The following is an 18793-nucleotide window of genomic DNA, read 5'->3' as shown; positions in this document are numbered from 1 at the left end:
GGCATTGTGATTTGCTTGGAATACAATTGCAAATCATGGAAGCAAAGAAAAAGTTAGGTTGAAAGGACCTCTGGAGGTCATGTAGTCTTCCCTTTTCTACTTAAAAAAGGGTAATTTCAAGATTAAATTACATTACTCAGGGCTTTCTGAAGGCTATAGAGAGACTGCCAGCCTCCTGAGTAGCACATAAAAGATAGGTGTTTAATGGAATCATAGTCTATTAAGTAGAGGATCAGCAATGGCTACTGTTCTCTGCACTAGGTGAAAAGCAGGTTTTTTATGGTTTTGCTCATTTGGAGGCTTTTTATTATTTTTTTAAACTGCAGCACATTTAGAAACATTTAAAGACATTTTTTGGTGTAGGGACATTGGAATTGCCACAGTAGAACTGAAGATTTGTCCTTTTAGTTCTCTATTGTTTGTGCACAGGTGGCCACCTCAATGGACGGCTCAAAAAAACTCCAAACCAGCAGTAGGAAGTTTGATATAAGCCTAATACTTTCCAAAATAAATAGCTGATAATTGCAGATATTCTTGCTCACATGAAAGACTCATTCATTTAAAAAAAATCTCTTTAATTTTCCACCTTTAGCAAAGCTTTATGGCAACTAGTTTGACAAAGTTTTATAAGAAAGTATTTTCTTTATTCAATCTGAATTTGCATATGTCTTATTCTATCACATATAATGGTATCATGGTATGATTTACACTGCCTTCTTTCATAATGTCTATATTAAGCAAAGCAAGGATGTTATACTTTCTCTTGTCTGAAAGTATCCGGGGCTGTAAATTGATCTATGAAAAATGGAAGGTATGCTTAATGATAAAATAGTCAGATATAAACCAAACAACATTATGTTAAGTAAGTCTTGGAGGTTATCTGAGGGACCAATAGTGTGAAAAACAGAATGACCAAGCACTCCAAAGTTCTGGTCAAAGAAGAAATTGCAAGTTTCTATCCCTATGGCTGCCATAAGAATAGTTAGAATACAGATCAGTCTCTTCAATTTCAAAAATCATGAAGGTCAGTTAGTCTGTTACTGTATGGTTTTGATTTCATATACTGTACCAGGACAATGGGCACTATATCTGCTGTAAAGCAAAGATAAAAGAAACTTACAGGACCTCAGTCCATTTGCACACACATTCATATCCATAGAGGGGAATTCTTGAGAAGTAAAGATATTTTGACAGTAACTTCAACTGGATCAGACTTGACATATTTGAGGTAATGGCATATTCTTAGCAGTCTGTTTCTATTGTTTCTTTTCCCATAATTTTAAGTCATAAACTTTATTTCTATCTTAATTTGTAAGATTCTGATTATTGCTGTCATTCTAAAACTGTTATTTTCTATAAGGATAGACACTTCTTTTAATGGTAAATTATTAGTACTTTTATAAACAAGTTTTCTAATGATATTAAGATCCACCATTAAAGCAAATTGCTTTTTTCAACTATACATAAGAGTCTGCTTTTTTGAAAATGCAGCTAAGCCTTAGCCAGGGTATTTTTTAAGTCTTTAAAAGAGGGGAAAAAGCTTTTTATAGCTGAAAATTTAAAGGGCAGGGGTGGAGAGAAATTAACCTATTAGCAAATGTTTTACACTGGATTAGCTTTACCAAAAAAATTGACTCAGAATTATATTTCACTAAAACAGATATAAAAATGGTTTATTTCAGTTAACAATGTTAATTAGATACCTTACACCTGCAAAAAATTTACAACACATGCATTGACACAATTGTGCAATAAGCAGGCTTAGGAGAATCCTGTATGTTCATGGTGGGCTGTAATTTGTACCTTACTACTTCTCTGCTGAGGAATATTCTAATAAAGAACAAAAGGAGTTCTTTTTGTTTCAACTTCCAGCCTAGAGACCGTGGTTGTATTTGCAAGAACAGTTTTTATTCTCTGAAAAGAAAGAAACAAGAAGAAAATGTAAAATAGCCCATTAAAACCGATTTTTTTCTGTTTATGTCTTTCCCGCTCATCAGAAACCTCATGTCCTGTAATGGAAGTTAACTATCTGTACCAATACCCATAGGAGTAACTCTAGTGCTATACTATAATCAATCTCTAATCCAAGAGATCAATAAAACATAAAACAATAAATTTAATCAAATCCTGGATTAGTGGGGGTGAAAAGGAGAAAAAGCTACTGCAAGGTGTTTGGTCTTAGACGCCTGAATAAGAAAAGTGGACCTGTGACTGCTGGGGTTATTATGACAAGGCACCCTGCTCATTCAGTGCAACATTGTTTTCCATCGCACATAATTTTCACACCCTGTGTTAAGGGCACTCTTCAATTATCAGTTATAGGAATGATCTGTTGAATTCCCTGAACTGTGTGCTCTATGTTTATTTTTTTCTGAATTATCTTAGGCTTTAACACACAGAAAAACAGGTGGTTGCCAAAGGCATGAAAATATTAAAAGCAGCAAAGTGTTCACTGACTGAAAGAGAAACTGCACTCCACGGAGATCACATTTCCTTTAATTTCCATTTGGCAGTAAAAATCTGAATTGAAGTTGGTTTGAGAAAAAGTGTACAGAATAGTGTAAGGAAGAAAAAACAAGCCATGTTTAGATACTCTTTTGTGTTTGTTACAAGACAGAATGATTCATTCTGAGTAGCATATCTGTTTCATTAGACACAAGAAACACAATTGTTAACATTTAGTAGAAATATGCACATATCTTTGTGCCTCCATGTGCTTTTATGTGACTGTGTGTGCAGGTTTATGTTTTAAAATGATACATAAATACATATTTATATATGTATATGTACATATATAAAGAAAAATATATTTATGTCAGTCCTCTCTCTTCCTGTTCATACACGGACTTAATTCTGGAAGCAATAAGGTGATTTCTTGTGTATTTATTGAGAAAGGCCTTCTTTGACTGGTTCCAAATTGGGAAAAAATCCGAAGCAGAATTATGCTCATCCTTCAACACAGATGCTAATCAGGTGCAAGGAGACCGCTCCTGCTGCTCCTCAAGAACAGAGTGAGTTAGTCCTATAGTTTAGAAAGTAATGTAAATTAACTTTTTCATAAAATATATACACTGCAGTAGAATGGACTTATGTACAGAGCCTTCAGGAGAACTGTAGGGGCATCTGCACTAAGAACATCACAATTATTTAGATTTTTAGACAGTTTATTTTTAAAGTTCAGGTTACACCTGCAAAATTTTCAAAAATTCATATAACCTTAGTAGACACACTGAGGTTCACTTTCTTCTCCATCTCTACTTAGCCCACAACTTACTGCATTTTGTTATTTCATAGCATTGCCATAGGAATGTAATAGTTGGCTTTTGTATCAGTCATCTAGCTCAAATATTTCCTCCTTCTAAGTCTCAGAAGGAAGAACACAAATCAAGCACTCTTACTAAGACTGATGCACTCTCACTAAAAGCAATGGAGTTTTTCAGGAACAGTTTGATCAAAGACATGTAGAGAAGTTATTCTTTTCTGTTGTGTGGTTAGGGTTGGGTTTTTTTTCCTTTTTTGTTTTTCTTTTTTTTTTTTTTTTTTTTGACTCAGGAAAGAAACCCATAACAGGAGAGATGCTAGTGCAAACTAGCTGGAAGGGAAGAAAAGGACAATAAGCAGCGAACTGCACTTGCAGTTTACAGTGCCTCTAAATGCTGTTGCATCAGGCAAATACAAAGAGCCACCCTCGAAGAAGCACACTGCAAAAAACCCTATTCTAATTCAAGGGTAAGAGCTCAATGTGAAAAGCTAGTCAAGACTGGTGGCCTTAGGGAATGCCAGAGAATTCAATGGCACGTGATTCTTGCCCAGGAAACAAACTCAAGCACAGTAAAATGCCTTGAACTATTTTCTGCAACAAAGATCACATTCAGATCTATCCTGGGTGCATAAACTCTATACTCACATTAAAACATAACTGTGGATTACAGACCTTCCCAAGATTTTGGTCTGGTATGTTATCTCTAAGAAAGCTGTTAATAAGTTTAGTGCACAAGAAGACTCTAGCATCTGGAAGAAGTATTGATTTTTTTGGAGTGGACATGATTAAAGATTAATAAGTTCTTTTATCTTTTATATTTCATGTTTCTTTTCCTGTTCTATAGGATATTGTATTTTTCCTCTGGCTGTATAGCAGATACTGTTTATTACAATTTGCCTTTCAAGCATAGGGGAGTATTGCAAGCTAGTATAGATTGGAATATGAGGACTAAAGTGCTGCAACTTCTGTTTTTCCCCTTCTTTTGCAGCCTTCGCATATAAGTTTTCATGTTTCCTCACATGTTTAAACCTTACTACGCAAGTATAAACAAATAACATCTATTATCTGTGTGTACTTCACATCCTCTGTATGCATCTACAGCTGACATGCTACAGTGGGAATACCATAATCGTGTATTGAAGACCTTAGCCCATATTACTTCATCCGAATCCAGCTATTCAGTTTAAAGTTAGAGACAACTGTTCAGTTAGATAAGCTTCTAAAATTAGATATCTCTAATATTTGCTGCTCTGATTCATCCTGAAGTAGAGTTGCACTTATGGGGTTTTTTATTAGATTCTTATGCAGGAAAGTTAAAATCTTCTATAGGGGTGTGAAAATCAAGCCTTTATGGTATTTGCTAATCATAAATACCTTGGGCCAGGGGTTGCTTATTTGTTTGGTGTTTTATGTCATGATGTGGCACAGTGAGGCTTCGGTTGTGAGAAGAAATCACAAAAAAAACCTACCATAACTTGTTTTTCTTTCCTTTTCCTCACCCTTTCTTCTCCAAAGGAAACACTTTAAAACAATTCTGAGAGAGCAATATCCCTTGTAAAATGTGAAAGGCAGTTTTGTCAGACAAATAAAAAAATAAACTGGATTACTGAGAAGACCAGTTCAGATTTGCACAATGCAGTACTTTGTGTTTGCTTCCTGTACTATTTTGATGCAGAGACAGGCATTGACTATATTAAGAGCATGGATGCATGGCTCTCTGAAGACATCACTGAACTGGCAGAAAATAGAATCATATTTTGTAACTAGGTAGAACTGGTGTTTGTGAAAGCATGCAGAGACTGGAAGGATCCTGGGGAAAAAACTACATATTGGGTAAATTGTTTGATATGTGAAAATGAAGAGAGAAGGGTAGTGATTAAATAAAAAAAAAAAAAAAACAAAAAAAACAACAAAACACTAACCCATACACACACATGCACCCAAAACAAAACCCAAGGAAACAAGATTACATTTCATATAGCTTGACTAAGACTTAGTATTTATCTCCAAGAAGTCGGTTGGCTTGTTCCAGTGCCCCAGTTTCCTTTTGCTAATACAGAAATAATAAACATTACTTCTTACAGGATACTCAGAGCTGCTGCGGAAAAAAAAGTAGTTAAAATGTAAAGCTAGCAGCTTAAAAGTTAATAATAACCAGAGTAGACAAAACTAGCAGCTTAAACATTAAGAGCTAGCTTGGACAAAGCCTATAGATCGTGGTATATGAACTGTAACAGCTGTATTGCAACATGCCAAATAGCAGACTACAGAACTGGCCAAAACTGACCTAAGAGGATGTGATACTGCATAAGAACATGACTACTTAGCAACTACTTAGTAACAAAACAACAAACAAATAAAACCAATGAAAAGCAAGACCTCAGATCTTAATATTAGTCTTGGTCCAAACTATCATGTGAGAGGTGTGGAACTTAGACTGTAAAGATATAATTGCCCAGGAATCTTTTTGTTCGTGGTCCCTCTTGAGAAGCACTCAGCTCGAGCCATAGCGCTATTAATAAAAAGTGCTTTCATAAAGGAAACTATCTTTTTGCTTATGCAGAATCCTAGAGTTGAACACTGTTATGGTGGCTGGCACATGTGATTTCCATAACTCATTAGTTATTATAAAGCATATAGGTCTTCTCATAAAAGATATTACTGAAGTGCAAGGGCATTATTATAACATAAAAAGAATAAAGTGTGAAACATAAACCACAAAACACTTCAAGCACGGAAAAGAATGGGAAGTGTATCGAACGTAGTCAAAGGAATAGAAAAACAATTTGAAGGAAGTGTGAAGCCAAGAATGAAATTATATTACTTCAGAAATATTAAAGAGAGAGGGAGTCTTTTGGAGTGGGTAACCTTTGAAGAAACAGTAGGGATAATTTATTGGTAGAGGTGACTGTCACTGCGGGTTGTTTAGATGAACTTGTTGCTTCAGCATTCTCAAAGGAGAAAAGGCTGAGGAGAACTAACAGGGAAATACTTGCACCAAATCACACCATGAGCAAAAATCTGAAGGAGCATAGCATTTACATGAGGGAAAAAAAAAAAAAAAAAAAAGAAAAAGAACAATTTGAAAAAAGAAGCATATCTAAGAAAGATGCTAAAATCAACCGAACCCATTCTAAAACAGAGCAGAGGGCGGAAGGAGGTGGAACACGACACAATAAATGAGATGGTGGAGTTTTTCCCAGTTAGAAGTAATAATGGTAAAAAAAACCCCAAAACCCAAACATCCAAGTCTGGAGTTAAATAAACCAAGAAAGATAATGCTGAGTAAAGACAGAACAGAAGAACTAACAGTAATATTGTTTAAGGATTATCAGGATGGTTTCACAAAATATCATGGTGACAAACATAAAAGTTATATATGAGCAAATAATACACAGGATTTGTCAGAGATTTTGGACAGAATGTACAGCCTTAAAAGAAACTTTATGAAATCTCTATTACTACATTACCACCCAGAGATGACTTCCATCAAGGTCATCTAGTATTGCAGGAGATGTATGCAGTTTATAAAGATAAAGAGCTATCTTGAGGAGTAAAGATAAATAGCATGAGTAGGAAGAAACAAGCAGAAATGGATATATGTGACAAGTACAATATTGCAAACATCAGTATTGTATCCTGCTCTCTTCACTATGCTTGGCAAGAGAAAGATGTTCTATTTAGTCACAAAACATAAAAAGGAAGCAAATGGACAGCAGCAAAAGAGTGGAATTAAAAAAGTTTGCAGAGAAAAGCAATTATACTTAAAATAGCCCGAGTACTTAACCAACTTAAAAGCAATTAAAATGCTTTATTTTTTTTTAGAGATTGTCAGAAAATGTTATTAAAATATAGTTCATCAACAAAAATGAAGAAATAAATGCTGAAATAAAATTTTAAATCCAAATTTTTTAAAAAAATCATCAATTTCTTTGAGGTTTAAAATGGTTTGGGAATCATACTTTCTCTAATAGTGAGGACAAAGTAATTTCACGCATGATCAAAAGATCAAATCAGGACTGAGTATCTAAATAGTAAAAGAAATTGCTATATAAAGCTAATTTCTTTCAGGACAAGGAACAGTTATTTTATGGGAAATTAGCAGGTGAGTGATGTAACTTTTGCAATAAAGACTGTATTTAGGTCCAAAACACTGTGGATATTTTGTTAAGTCAGGTCAGTAAGTTAACCATTATTGCAGTTTCTTGTATCTTGCAAAGGTAGAAAGTAAGCGTTTCCTTGATCTGTGATAACAAGTGATTATGGCAATATTGTGGATGTAGTAACACACTTCACTTGTAAAAGAGAAGTAGCAATGTGTTTACTGATGTAAAATAGTGATTTAATAAAGTCTGTTAGTAAATGTGGCAGTGATTTAACAAGATTCGACAGTGAGGTGCACTTATTTACTGCCTAGGGGGAAGGGTTAGACAAAACTGTCAGGGTGACCCTCCCATTGAGTCATGAGTTGCAGAAAGGACCCCCTTATGTTCTTAAGCTCCTATTCAGAGGGAGTTTAGGTGCAGCTGGATCCAGACTTAGTCCCAGACTTGGTCAATGGTTTATGTCTAAAGCATTATGTGTGCACAATCAATCCTTTATATCACTTAGCTAAGATTTCAAAGTTTAACATGCTGGTGATCACTTACTGAGAATCTGTTGTGGCAAAGGATCTCTCAACATCGAAGTTGTAAATCAAGAAGTAACCTTGAGAGGTGTCCCTACTCAAGGGGAGATCCTGGAGTGTAACTCAGTCTCCTGCTGTGCAGGAGAGCTCAACAGGACCTGGGCTGTCAACCGTTTATGGAGTAAGATGATTGACTCATAGTCATGTTGCATATTGACTACAGGAACTTGGCTTGAGTCAGACCTTGAACAGGACTATGGTTGGGGGTGGTGGTGCAGTTTTTCAGATTAGCCTTGGCTATTGTGCTGTTTTCTGTCTCCCCAGAACTGAGTTGGATGGGCCATCATGCCCCAGAGGCATTCATTACTGCCACCAGTGATGGTGGTGTCATTTGAGCAGAGTTGGGAAATAAAGGTCAGGTTGGAGGGGTGGGGCGAAGGACACTGCTGCGCATTATATTTGCTTACGTAGGTGGAATGAAGAAATGAAGAGGTGAAGAATCTATTAATTTGAAAGTATTTTCCCCTTATCCGTAGATCGTAGATTTTTTCCCTAGTAAGTTTATTTGCGTTTTGGAAATATGGCATAGTTCTAAAAGTATACTACCATATATCTTCAGGTCCAACCACTGTCATATGAAAGGGGAACAGTAAGCATCCTTTTCAGACATTCTATTTTTTTTTTTTATTTTGTCTTTCTTCATTAACTGTTTTGGAATCAGACATAACTTTGGCAAGTTTGAACCATTCAGTAATATTTTTTTCTTTCAAATATACCTACGTATTGGATATATAGCCAGTTCTGTGAGGCACTTTGCAGTTTGTCCTGAGTGTGTTTTACTTTAGTTTTTGTTTTACTTTCTACTTTAATAAGAGATCCTTGGAATCCCTTTCTGTCATTACGCTGCCATAGAAAAAATACCAGGTCCTGACCTGTTTCTGCTGCTACTTTTGAAGTATTTCTAATAAAATATGTTAGTGGAGAACTAGAATGAAAATGTAGCAAAAAGTAGTTATGAAGCCACATTGCTGAAGCTTTATAGCATTACAACTAAGACTTTTGGAATCCAAGATAGCTTGAACTAATATGAAGAAGTAAACTACTGACTTTTTTGGATTTTGTGTAAAAGAGCTAACACCTGAAGTAATTTTTTACTGCATCCAAGAAAACCATACAGTTCTTTAAAATGCTTTATATTGCTAACAGAGGCAGCCAAAAGATGCAGCAGTTCGAGGAGCAGGGCACACTGGAGGAGGCACAGAAAGGAGGAGGAAGTTCTGCAGAGGGCAGTGTCCCCACTTCCCTGCCTGCAGCAGTGGCGGTGAGACTCCATGGAGCACAGCCTCCAGCACCTCTGTACCCCAGCTACCTGACGCACTGTGGACATGGCTCCACTCAGCTCTGAGAGAGAACGCAGCTCTACAGGTTTGGGACTTGTGGGGACAGTGGGGGCCTCCCACTGAATCGTTAACATCCTGACTGTATCCTTTAGTTATGTAAGTAAATATTTATGGATTTCTCAAGCCCTGCCCCACCATAAGTCAGTCACTTGCTTAGGTTTACATAGAGAGTCCTGCTAAAGAACACCCAAAGGCAGGGAACAAAATCAATACAAGAACAAACATGCTTAAATATTCATGAATACAAATGTTTAATGGCACATAGTCTCAGTTTAGTCTGAAAAGCAGACAGGGATTCCAAGGATTTACTTTTTTCATATTCAAGAAAGCACCATTTCACAGTGAAGTGTTCATTAGAAATGCTTTAGATTAGATGAATACAAAACTGCACAAATAACTACATGCTCTGTAAAAAGCCTGGCACCATTATGTTCTATGGTGGCAGATGAGTGGTTAGAAAAGAAGCAAGCTGTCCAGCTGCTTCAAAAGCCTCACAGCAGACTAAAAGTTGTAGGGGCTATGAAATCTCATAACTTCAACTAATTTTCTGTGGGACTGATGAAAGATTACCATATTGTTACCATATTGTTACATGTAAATTACTTCCCCCCAACCCCCAATTCAGCAGCAGTTCTTATTATAAATGCATTTGTGTTAAATAAATTTCTCTAGACCCCACTTCTTTCCCAAAGTTCTTAATCTCCTTACTCCAGATCCTTTGTGAGTCACCAGTAATGTGATTTACGTGCAGTTATTCCAAGAAACACTATTTTAACTGGCATGAATTGTCTGAGGTGCAGATGATGGGTATGAAATTTCAGTCTCCATGAGGAACAAAACTATTGAGGTCTCATTTCCAACAGATTCACATTTCCTAAGCAATTAACTATTTAACTGGGACAGACTAACATTTTCTGCTGTTTCTGCATGCACTTTAAAATCTCCCACAGAGTACTTCAGTGCCAATATGAGTGCAGTTTCCATTAGTAGCAGACTTTCTTTGATGTTATGCAAAATATCTTGTTAGCATTTGGGCAAATAAAAGCTATTAATAGTGAACTTGTGACTCTTCAAGTTGTGTTTATGCTGATGCCTGCTACCTGTCTTTATGAAAGTTCAGTAACAATAGGCAGTGAATTAAAAATCATTAGTAGAAGACACAGAGACACATTTCCAAGTCTCCCCAAAGCCTTGGTGTCTCACAATGTCATCAGCTGCCTCTAAGGGCCGTTACAGTATTACTTTTTGAAATTCAGTCTTTTCACAGGTGCAGTCATTATGAGCAATCATTTCCAGAATAAGAATCCTGAAGAGGTCTATTCTGTATACAAGATCATGGGAATGTTTTCTAATTAAAGCTCAGCATCACATCTGAAAACTAATAAATAATACCATTTAACATTCTGTAAACTGGAATTGAACAATGATTAGCCTATAAAAGTAAAGCATTTTAATATATTTTCTAACGAAAGTTTGAAGGTAAATTAAGTAGTAATATTACCTTATCTTCTCTGTGAAGTAGAAATCAGAAAAAGCTATAAAATTTCTCTTTAAGACAAGCTAATTCTTAGTCTTTAAATGATAATAAGTTATCATTGTCAGGAGAGTTACTGACTTTGTCTACTACATTCTCTCTTGATTTAAAAATCTGACCTGCTGTGTAAGAATCAATCTGTGAGAAGCTAACTCTAGGACCTTTCAAAAATCAAGTGAAGTATTTTGAGAATTTGTCTGTATAAATGAAAACTTAGCGTATAGAGGTGCACTCTTAAAAACATAATAGGATTACATTATGAATTTTGGCTTTTGGTGAATTAAACTGCAAAGGTAACTTTTTCTTTTCCCTGAGAAAAGGGGAAGTATCCCTGTTACTGAGTTGCATCAGTAATGCCATAGTAGAAAAGCTGTGATTAAAGTTGAAATTATTCTTTATTTCTATCTTGTTTCCATGTATTAGAATAAATTATTGCTTCTATTTAAATTTTCTGAGCTTCCTTTCGCAACCTAAAAGCATTTTGGAAAACTACTTTGAATTATAAACAATCACCTATCTGTTGCTCATATGAGAAGACTCATATCTATCAGAAATTTTTCCTTGTGTTCTTTTTGTCTATTCTGAAGCTCAGATGCTTCAGTAATGCAGAAGGCTTACTTTTAAAATAGTCACAAATACTTAAAAATAGACAAGCATACCTATGCCCTACTGGACTCCATGACCACAAGGGGGCAGAACAAACATTAATCACAGAAAACCAATTCTTTATTTCAAAACACGTAAAAGTTTCATTCTTTAGGCACAGTACCAGATTTCTTTTCCAGCTGGATTAAAACATCTTTGCTAGAGACATTTTTCCAAGCAGTTTTTATGTCCTTATCTTTAATGATTACAATGCATTAAAAAAAAAAAAAAAAAAAATTCCAGAAATCTTGAAAGCGCCACTTTGGAACCAAAGGTGATTAAGTAAAAAGGATTATTATTTTTAATTTTTTTAACCCTATATTTTCTCAAGTGGAAGCATTTCAGATTTAGATTTTTTATTAGGAAAAAAGAAATGAAATATGAAAGTGTTCTCAATTTAATCCTGAAAGCCTGCTTTTATTTCTGAAACTGATTCAGAATGGAATGTGCCAGTACTTTAACCCTGGGAAGGCAAGTAAGACATTAGAATGATTATAATATGACTTATATTCATAGTTCAAGAGCTTGTGTGGTCTTTTTATAGTGAATGTAGAATGTGTATGTTAAAGGAAATGAAATAGTGTTATTTAGTTTTGTTTTGATGCATTACTCCCTGACTTTATCATAAAGCTAAAGGCCAAGATATCTGGTACAGTACTGAATATTCTGTGTTCACAGTTTGCATTATATAAGGAAAAAACATACAGAAAGGCTGGCATTTGGCATTTAAATGTTGCTTGAGTAGGCTGTGAGTTTCAGTGCTCACAGCTCTTTACCAATGAAATACAACACAGAAAAAAGAGGGAGGCGGATGGACTAGAAGTAATCTGCACCCAAACAGTAGCAAGTTCTGTTTACAAATGTAATCTGTTTCAAAGCAGTTGGAGGTTATTTTCATAGAAATGTTAGCAGACCAATTTATGGCTTACATTCATATTTCTCTGCTTGCCAGACAATAAAGTGGTAGCCAGACTGAGATGTGTGCCGACTTCATTCTGGCTCCCAGGAATATGCTATGCTATGCTCAGGCTTCTATGGAGTTTTGATGAATTGAACTGGGATTATCTGATGCATGGCAGGAGACCAACCTGTGTATTAACACATATACACATAGGTACATATAAATATATTAAAACACATGAAAATATGTAAAGCTTCACACACAATTGTTCTTCTGACGGAAATGAACTGCATACAGAATCACATATTATTTTAGATCAGCTAATGGTCAGACTGAGAATAATGCTGTTGCTGCTGCTAGACAGACAGGCTGCAAATTGCTCTGCTCAAAGAATGAATTTTTCTCATTTTGATATTATACAAAATATGGCTTCAATTTCAGGGCATTCTGTGGCATTTTGAGAAGGTGCTGCTTTCCATACCAAGATGGAACGAACTTGATCTCAAGTTACCAGCTCTTATGATGCATCTCAGAGCACATACCATGACAAGGATTGCAAGTTTTTTTGGACTGGGATTAGAATTCAAGATGGTCTTGGCAAACTGAAGGTGTTCTATACAGAAAAGAAAAAATAATGGAAGTATAAAAAAAAGGTTCAGTGTTCAGCTAAAAGAATATGAGACTTGAATACAAGATGTCAGCTACTAGCTTCTTAGGAGAGAAGCAAAGGATTTGTAGTTGCAAATTGTCATCAGCAATCTCAGGCTGCTTGGGAAAATGCAAAATCAGGACAATTAAAAAAAGCATAGGCTGTCAGATACGTGAACTTGTATTAATATTACTATATTCTGCATTGGTAGGATCTCAGAGCATGAAGTAAGATTGGAAAGTATAAAAATGTTGTAGGCTTTTGGACTCCAAAGGCCAAGAAAAAGGGGACCTGTTTGAATTAATTCAGAGGAAACCAGAAAGGATTCTATTAACAAATAATAATTGAAATGTGATTATTTAGCCAACAACAAAAAAAGAGAGAAAACATTATATTTGTTTTTAGATATACTGAGGTTACTTCCACAAGGAAAGGAATAGTTCTTCATGCCCATAGTAGAGAAATTACAGCAAAGAAGACACTAGCCATCAGAAAAATCTTTGTAAAAATTAAATAAAAAAACACTGATTCCCCCCCGCACCCCCAGAAAAAGTGTAAAATCCATGTATCATTGAAGATTTTCTTGAAGAGGCTGGATAAACTTATGTTTCTTATCTAGAAAGGAAAGGGATGCAATAGCAGGAAGGTTACTTTTGGAGTTCTTAGTCCCCCTATGACCTATGGTCCAGACATGTTCCATTATTGACATGTTATTTCCCAAAGTAAATCAAAACAGAACAAAGCAAAAAGTAGCCTGGGGCCTTTTCTGACTATTCAGAATGTTGTTCTTCTAAGTTGCTCTCTCATTTTCCTTATTGATATATGAGAAATAAAAGCGATATAAGAAGTGATGTAATTAGCCCAGGGAACCAGGAAAACAGATGCATCATTGCATAACAAGAGCAACCTTTGAAAACAGGACCAAGTAGCCTTTGACAAAAACTGTGGGCTTGCTCTATCAAATCAGAAAAATAAAAACTTTCTTCAATAAGATCACATATGATCACAAATGTAGAGAATAAAATCTTTTTCTAACACGCATAGGAAAGAAAGAATTCTCTAAGAAATGTGTGAAATGGTGGTAGCTGAAACAGAATATTAGACCCAAATGATCATAAAAGATACACTTTTTTCAGAGTGAAAGGAAGATAATAAAAATGTAGGGAAGTTTTGTGGAAGAAGGAACTACAAATGAACATAACAGTGTGTATGATACTATTTTCATGAGTAACATGAAATCTGTACTTGGCCTGAAGAAGAAATGTTGGGTTTTGAAATAAATTAGAATTACAAAGAGTTTGTGATAAAGTAAAAAAGTGGTTAGGAGCATTATCATAGTCTTTAGTGACTGATTTTAGGCATAAATATCTTTATATTTTCAGGGGAAAGTTAACTAAACTATGATTCCATAGGAATTACCACAGCATAGTTTGGGGAAAAAATTGCAACAGTTTCCCAAGAAAACTTCCTTGGCATAACTGCACAGTCTGAACTTTACTTTGGCTGTTAAATTATTAAAGTGCTGCCTTACAGTTTGATTTCAGTGAATTATGATATGTAAACCTACCTCTTTAATGGTCACCTTTCAGTTGACCAAACAAACAGCACCTCTGCATTTTTTGACAATATTATGTTGTTTGTAAACTCAGTAATTTGAAAATATAAAATACATTCAACCCTCAGTCACATTCTCTAAGCAAAATATGAAACTGTAAGGATAAGGATTGTACTGAAAGCATTTCAGGTTTTAAGCAACTGATTCGGTTGGACCAGTGTTAAAAGCTGTTTCAGAAGCCACAAGTTAAAAACTTGCCTCCATGTGACCCCAACTGTTGTCCTGTTTCCAAAAGCATTGCTGCAGGGAGTTCATTCTCCCTGACCACTTGCTTTCTTAAACTCATCTCCAGAAAACCCCTGACGTAAGACAACTAGCTATTCTTCGTTCATCTAAACAGCAAGAAAAAGACATCTAGATGTATCCCAGCTCTTATGGGCTACAAAAGATTTTCCTTAAAGGGAGCACAGGAACATTGCTCATAGGAATTTGGAAACAGGCAGGGAGCCCCTCACTACAAAGAATCCACTCTGGCTGTTTGAGAAAGGCTGAGTGGCCTGGCTTGGAGGATAAGCATCCTGCATCTCTAGCAGTAGTGCCATGCAGGCAGTTCTGGTCAATCTGGCCCTTAGGGATCCTCCTAAAGCTCCCACACTACACAGGGCCAAGGCATCTTCAGCCAAATGGCAAAACCTAGCAGTATGGCAGATTAACCCCTCCTGGTTTTCTACTGTAACTTGGCACTTTCTGGCTACAATTTGTTGCCCCAAATTGTAGTTGAGTTTAATACAGTTTGGACAATTTGATAAAAATCCAGAGTGAGTTTAGTGAACAGACCACTTTTTGTACCACAAAAAAAGTGAGTCAGATGTTGACTTAATGGATTTGGAGAAGGCTTGGATGAGTCATTCTTCTCCCAGTTAATTGATATTGCTAGGACATGCTAAATGTATCCCTAAATAGTGAAATAATTTATAGAATGTGCTTTTCTGGCTGTTAATTGTGCAGCTGGATAACTGCATTTAAAAGCTCATCCAATTCTCTTGAAATCACTAGAAGGTTTTCCACTGACTCAGAGGAAACTGAAGTAGCTTTTGAGGGACCGTTGTCAAAGGGAAGAGGTGATTTGACTGTGTAAAATCCTTCAGCATCTTATTATTATAAATGTGCAGTATCCTTAGGGTTTTTCCAAAGCCTTAAGGACAGAAGAAACCTCCTTTATCATCCTTCTACTTTTCTAAGAAGGATATAAATCTACTGTTTCATTTGGGTTTTTTTTAAGGACTCTGACCTTTTCCAGTAGCCTTAAAACATTTCATGCATACAAACTGAGGGCCACAAAGCAACTGACAGTTTAACAGTTTGAATACGAGCTCCTTTGGGTCTTTAGACTTATATGGTATTATCTCCTCTTGATGTATGTCTTCAAAAGTGCGTATGTTACAAATATTTACTATAAGCTTTGTTGTGATGTTCTCATGTTTCTTTTCTCTGATGTTTAAACTTTTTTTGACCACTAAAGCTCTAGCAATAAATATGATAAACTTGGAGTGAAAAATACAAATGAAATTGTCAAAATTCCCAAAAGCAATGAAGTTACTTGGTCATTCATTAATTATTGGCATGAAGTATTCACTAACCTAATTCCCTGGGAAGAAGAATGATGTCTTCTCCAGTGTTATTTAAGACAGATATTCTGAATGGCACTAATAATACAATATATCAAAATATATGTGCAACTGTCCTACTGGGAAAACAGGAGAATAAGCATATTCAGCAACTGGAAGAAAATACAAAGATACTGGGAAAACAAATTAACATTATCTTGTGTAGGAAAATATTTTGTGGTACTTATTCTGTGAGACAAGTTCAGTTTTGAAAAGACACACAGAATAAATAATCAAAGGGAGAAGACTCTTTGTATTTGTATTAATGTCAGCTCTGGCTTTTGTTATGGCAGTCAAGAATTGAGTTAAAAAGATCAGAAGAAAAAGTACATATGGCTTGCTTTCTTTTTAATGTTTAACATTTGGGTTTTTTTAATCTGAAGGTCACTAGACTTGAGTTCTGATAAACTGCCAAAGGAGGCAGATTCCAGAGGCAGTCCCCTGAATGGCACACTCAAATGAGACATGAATTTTCTTCCAGCTTATCTCAGCTGAAGTAACAGGATTGTGGTCTATCCAGAGCTTTAAAGGTCAAAAAAACACCTTGAATTGTACTAAGAATGTCAACATGAAGATTTGCCTAAGGGTAAAATATTTAATTGCCTGTGTAATGAGAAGTCATCCATCATTCTGTCCATAATAGAGTTTACAGTGTGAAAGTTAGAAAACATGTAACTGGTTTTTCAAGAGGAAGATGTTAGAAAGACATGGTCACAGGGCTGATTCTCAGATGACATCAGGTGATCAGTGCTGTAAGAGAGTATAGCAGCAGAGATGTCTACAGTCATATCTTGTGGTTCTCAGCAGGGGATAAACCACCAAAGGATCCCAAAGAGCAAGGAACTGAACTCCTCTGGGAGCTACTCATTCTCCAGCTCATGACAGAGCTGTCAGAACTGCCTGTTTTATCAAAATCAGACCAAGGAAGCATACAGACTCAGACTTACATATCACCTTCATTTAAGTAAACAAAGATATCAAGTAGCTTTTTCACACAACAGCTTGAAGAAGTATTCTTTCACTGACTTACCAATGGGAAACTGATATTCAGAAGTTATGTAGCTGCCTAGCTCCATAACAAGTCTATTCTTCCCTACAGTGTGTAGTTGGGTTGCTGTAAACAGCCAAAATTTTATGGTCTCTTTTACTCAAGCAACATCTTGAGTAAAAGTAACATCTTGAGTACTGGAGCAACATCTTGAGCAAAAGATGTAAAACATGTTATCAATAACTCAGCATGCCTGTTCATATGAACAGACTCCATGGGACAGTTGGATATCCATAGCCAGAGATACAGTAAAGATCACAAAAGGGTTTTGTCTAAAAACTGTATTTAGCTCAGCTTTATCCTATCCGTTGTCATAGGAAAACAATAATCTTCTTCAGCTTTTGACAGTGTTCACAGAGAGTAAAAGTGACAAGCAAAACCATTAATATCACTATTTGGAACACTTTCAGTATGTCAAAACCAAAGTACTTAACTTCTGTACCTCAATTATGCTGCTGTATCTCTGAAGTACTTTGTACTCATCTACTGAACCAAGGAGGTGCATTTAAAGAGATACTAGACTTGAGGGTTTTTTTTCCTTCCCTTGGCAAAATCTAGTGCCTTGGCAGATTTGTGCATTCTCATATCTGCATATAATATTAATAAATTGTTCATTATGGCAGCATCTAGGAAAGCTAAGAATTATTACTTTCATTTTACAGATACAGTTACAGTATGGGGGAGGCTCAGTGAAGTTGTGTGTAAACAGCTTCCCAAGTCAATGGGAGCTTCATTTGCACAGCATTTCTGAAATTTGAGTCATAATTAATTTAACAGTGACACAGGACAAATTAATTACAAAACCTGAATTAGTAACCGTTAAGTAGAGCAGAACACTGAAAAATAAAACTTCTTTGATAACCACATGGCAGTTTGGTTTGTTTATGACCTTTATTGCTTGCTATTTGAAAGCATTGGAGTGAATGGATTACTGCTTGAATAAATATTTTAATAAAAAAGCCTGGTTTTACATAAAAATATCCTTACTACCACATGAAACACACTGTCCCTATGGCAGTAGGAGTTTTCATCATGCTTTCATTGTAAAATGTCTTTCCTCAGTAAATTAGTAAAGCAGAACAATGACATGAGACTTAGGTGACTGACAGTACATAATGATGTGCCAATAGCAGACAGTGAATTGCCAAATGACAGCTCATCACTTCCTCCCTGTCAGCCACAATCCCCCTAGGCTGACAGTTCTGAAATCATTATACTGTTTATAAATGATTTGTGAATAGAAGGTCTGTTTACATTGATGGTGATCATTGATACTAAATGATTACCATGACCAGTTCTTCCAAATTGCTGTTCACATCAGGTCATGGTACCTTCCACTAGAAACTTAACTTAAAATACTTTGAACCTTATTGCAAAGCAGAAGTGAACTGTATTAACTACATGTTTGCACAAAATCACAAGGCCTGTTCTCAGTTGTTACCTTGTCCTTCAGCTATGTATACTTCAAAACTTTCTGCAAATATTTTTAAAATGTTATTTTTCCC

Source organism: Psittacula echo (assembly GCF_963264785.1).
Source record: "Psittacula echo genome assembly, chromosome: 3".
Classification (NCBI taxonomy): domain Eukaryota; kingdom Metazoa; phylum Chordata; class Aves; order Psittaciformes; family Psittacidae; genus Psittacula; species Psittacula echo.
This window is presented reverse-complemented; position numbering follows the sequence as displayed.